The sequence below is a fragment of the Tupaia chinensis genome, unplaced genomic scaffold (assembly GCF_000334495.1).
Source record: "Tupaia chinensis unplaced genomic scaffold, TupChi_1.0 Scaffold143563_1, whole genome shotgun sequence".
Classification (NCBI taxonomy): Eukaryota; Metazoa; Chordata; class Mammalia; order Scandentia; family Tupaiidae; genus Tupaia; species Tupaia belangeri.
In genome coordinates this window covers 166,413-171,482 of record NW_006203408.1, presented here as the reverse complement: position 1 = coordinate 171,482, position 5,070 = coordinate 166,413, and positions in this window count along the sequence as shown.

Genomic DNA, 5,070 nt, shown 5'->3' with positions numbered 1-5,070 from the left:
CCCGCCGCGTGGCGCGCCCCCCGGAGCATATGTCTTTCTTAGAGAGATTTTTATTCAGCTCATTTTCTGATCTTTTAATTGGGTTAAACTTTTTTTTGTCCCATTCAGTATAATATTAGCTGTAGGTTTTTCTTTTTTCTTTTTTTTTTTATTATTCATACATTAAATCACTATACATTATTTAGATTGTGAAGAGACTTTACTCAGCCAGCATGATATACATCTCAGTCCAGCCTAGTTGAGACTATTGGACACATCCTCATCAATAGATAATAAACCTTATCTATGTCCCGCAAGTGTCTTCCTCTCCATTTCCCCCCCAAATTTTCTCTCCTACATTCTTCTCCTCCCACACTCTCTTTCCACTTTGTCTCTAGTGTCCATTACAATTTTTAATACTTGTATATTCTCCAGTCTTTCAGTCTCTATCAAAGAGTGTGGACAGTCGATATAAATTAAGTGGAGATGTGCAATATCTCTCATAGCCTGACTTGCTTCACTCACAGATGGCTTTTATTGTGTTGAGAAATGACCGTTCTCTACCAATCTTCCTAAGGGTCTTAATCATGAAAGGATGTTGTATTGTATCAAATGCTTTCTCTGCATCAATTAAAATGATCATATGGTTTTTATTTTTCTTTCTATTAATATGGTGTATTATATTTATGGACTTGTGTATATTGAACCACCCTTGTATTCCTGGAATAAAGCCTACCTTGTCGTGATGAATAATCTTTGTTATATGTTGTTGGATACAATTTGTGAGTAACTTGTTCAGAATTTTTGCATCTATGTTCATCAACGATATTGCTCTGTAGTTTTCCTTTCTTGTCATTTCCTTATCAATTTTGGAAATGAGGATAATGGAAGCTTCATATAATGAATTTGGGAGGGACCAGCAGTTGGCGTAATGGCTATGTTGCAGGACTCCTATGTAGTCTACCAAGGTTCAAGTTCTGGACCTGGTGGCTTAAACTCACGCCAGGCATGTATGCATGTGTGCACAAGATCCTGTGAGGAGAATGGAGGAGAAGGGAATGTGGAGCGGCCATTCCCTCTGGGGGGTGATTTCTCACTTTCTGTCTCTCTGTCTCTCTCTGTCTTTCTGGTGAGCACACGTGCCCTATTTGGGGGGCCCCGGGCCCTAAAAAAAAAAAAAAAAAAAAAAAAAAAACTCTAAAAAATATGAATTTGGAAGGTTTCCTTCCTTTTGAGCCTTTAGAAATAATTTGAGTAGGATAGGAATTAATTCTTTCTTAAAAGTTTTGTAGAATTCAGAAGTAAAGCCATTTGATCTTGGGCTTTTCTTTGTCAGGAGGTTATTTATTACTGATTAAATCTCCTTGCTTGTTATGGGTCTATTCAGGTTCTCTATGTCCTCCTGATTCAATCTTGGTAGATTATATGCATCCAGGAACTTGTTCATCTCCTCCAAGTTCTCTTGTTTATTGGCATATAGTCGCTCATAGTATCCTCTAATGATATTATGTCTGTTGTAATGTTGCCTGTTTCATCACATATTTTATTTATCTGTTTTCTTTCTTTTTTCTTCTTTATCAGTCTAGCCCATGATGTGTCAATCTTGTTAATCTTTTCAAAGAACAAGCTTTTGCTTTCATTTATTTTCTATATGGTTCGTTTATTTTCTATTTCATTTATTTCTGTTCAAACCTTTATTATTTCTTTTAACCTGGTGTTTGTTTCTTTCTTTGTTTTCAATTCCCTGAGACATGATGTTAGGTTATCTATTTGCCATTTTTCCTTCTTTTTCTTATGCACACTAATTGCTATGAATTTCCCTCTTATGACTACTTTCGCCATGCCCCATAGATTATGGAAACTCATGTACTCATGATCATTTGTTTCCATAATTTTTTTAATTTTAGACTTCATTTCTTCAGTCGTTAAGTTGTTCAGAACTAGGATGTTCAGTTCCTTGTGTTTGTGTATTTTTGAGGGTGTTTCTTAAAATTAATCTTGAGTTTAATTCCATCATGGTCAGAGAAGATGCTGGATACAGTTTCTATGCCTTTGAATCTGTAAAGCCTTGATTTGTGTCCTAACATATGGTCAATCTTTGAAAAGGTTCCATGCTGGGATGAGAAAAATGTATATTTTGTGGTCTTAAGGTGGAAAATTCTATAGATATCTATCAAGCCCATTCTATTTGAAGTATAATTAGGTCCTATATCTAATTTTTGCCTAGAAGATCTGTCTAAAGGAGATAATGGGGTGTTGAGATCCCCAACTATTATAGTGTTGCTCCCTATCTCTCCTTTTAGCTCCAGCAGTCCTTCCTTCACATATTTAGGAGCTCCTGAGTTGATGGTGCTCCTGAGTTGGGTGCATAGATATTCGTAAGCGTTATGTCTTCTTGATGAATTAGTCCATTTACTACTATAACATGCCTTTCTTTGTCTCTTCTTACAGTCTTTGTTTTAAAGCCGATTTTGTCTGAAATCAGTATCACAACTCTAGCCCTTTCTTTATTTCTATTTTTATGGGATATCTTTTTCCAGCCTTTCACCTTTAGTCTATGTATGTCTTTATCCATAAGGTGTGTTTCTTATAGGCAACAGATAGAGGGTTTCTAGTTTTTTAGCCATTCGGCCAGTCTATGTCTCTTGATCGGAGAATTTAATCCATTGACATTCAAATGTTATTATCAACATTTCCAGACATGTTTCTATCACTAAGTGAGCCATTTTCTTGGTTGCTTTTTGTTCTCTTTTCCTGATATAGCACTCCCTTCAGAAATTCTTGAAAAGCTGGTCTGGAGTTGGTAAATTTCTTCAGATTTTTTTTATCTGAGAATTTTTTTATCTTTATTTCCCATATGAAAGATAATCTTGTTGAGTATAGTATTCTTGGTTGAAATTGTTTTTCATTCAACACTTTGACTATATTTTCCTATTCTTTCCTTGCCTGCATTGTTTCCACCAAGAGATCCAATGTTAGCCTGATGGGGTGACCTTTGTAAGTAACTTGACGTTTCCTTCTTGCCAACTTTAGTATCTTGTCTTTGTTGTTTTTGCCAATCTGGCTATGATGTACCTTGGAGAGGATCTTCTTGGGTTAATTCTACTCAGAGTCCTATATATTTCTTGGGTCTGGATATTTGAATGCCTCTCTAGGTATGGAAAGTTTTCTTTCAGGATTCCTTGGAATAAATTATCAATGTGCTAATTATTTTCTTCCTCTTCTGGGATACCAATTATCTGGATGTTGGGGCACTTGATGGTATCCAGTATTCCTCGTATATTATCCTGATTTTTCTCAGTCTTCTTGATAGTTTTTTCTAGGGCAGGTGTTTTGTCTTCTACATTCAAGATTCAATATTTTGCCTGACCTAATCTACTTTTAATACTTTTCAAGTAGGTTTTGATTTCCAGTATCACATTCTTCAACCCAGAAGTTCTATTTGGTTCTTTTTTAAGGTGTCTATTTCATTTTTCAAATCATGAAAGTGCTTCCTCATCTCCTGGAGCTCATTATCTCTTTTCTCTTGCATCTTACAGTTATTTTGGCCACTACAAATATACTGAATTGCTTATCCAACATATCCACAGCGTCCATTGTATTGATGATGGGTGATGTGGGTTTGACTATTTCCCTTGGAGGAGAGGCATTTTGTTGGTTGCTCATATTTACTTAGTATATGTGTTGCCGAAGTGAGCACAGTTGCTCATATTTCTTGAGCCTCTGCAATTGTCCCTAGTTATCTGGTGATCTATACATTCCTTCCTAACTTATTCAAGGTACTTCTTAGTGTTAAAAAGTGTGCAAGATTAGAAAATTGGCCATCTCTCTTCTGATCTGCCTACCTGTTGCTCACCAGTACCATGCACTGTTGTCACTGGTCCTGGGTGACCCAAAAAGTCCTCCCTGTTTCTAAGGAGTAGTCAACCTCCAACTGACCTAATAAGCTTCACCTCAGAGCAAAGAAAAAAATCACATGGTGCACTACGAGTGCTGTGCATTATTCAAAACAATGAAATTCTCAGAGTCCAAAGGCAAGTGGGGAAGGGGTGGAGGATGAACAATGGGCCCCAGCCATTAGGGCCTGCAGCCATAGGCAGCCTGGTGTCCAGCAATGCTGCTGGCTTTAACCAGTCTCTGGATGGGGTAAGGAGGGGTACATGTTCATCTTAAAGTCCCAAGAAATAATCCTGAAGTCCAGAGATGAGTAGAGATGGGGATGAGCAACGGATCCCGGTCATTAGGGCCTGCAGCCACAGGCAGCCTGGTGCCCAGCAATGTCGCTGGTTTGAACAGGTCTCCAGATGGGGTGGGAAGGGGTGCAAGTTCATCTTAAACTCCTTAAAAGCAAACTGAAGTCCAGAGATGAGTAGGGGTAAGAATAAGTGACAGGTCCTGGCAGTTAGGGCCTACAGCCACCTAAGGACTTATTTTTCAATTTTTCTGTGTATAATGGAATTATTATGATGTTTCTAGAAAGTTATATTTTAGATTTTCATAATAGAGTATTATGAATGAAATATGATGCCTGAGATTATCTTCAAAATAATCCAATGTGCATGTAAAATTAATTGGTCTATAAAATTTCATATTCATACTAATTAATATTTATACCAATTCCATGGTATGAATTTGTTAAAATTTGAAAATTGAAAATATGAAACTGTTAAAATTTGACTCTTGACACGTTTCAATTCTCTCTAAATTTTCCATAATGTAAACTTAAAGAAAGAAAGTCAAAAGGGAGGAAAGGGCAGAGAAAACATCCTGTTTGAGGTCATATTGGTTTTTAAGGTTTTCTTCATTTTTATCACATCTAAAAACTCTGAATATCTAAATTGCACTCCAGACCATAAGAAATTCTCAAAAATGTAACCCTAGCAGCAGTTCCAGACACCAGGCGGACTGAGGCTGCAGGCCCAACCCTTGCGAATCTCCACGCATCCCCACCGTTCTTCCTCCTTGGACCCCAGGTTGGTTGCCTGGGACTTTAAGGCGAACCCCCACCCCACTCCACCCACAATCCGGATCGAGCCGGCCAGCAGTTCCGGACACCAGGCGGACTGAGGCTGCAGGCCCGACCCACCTGGT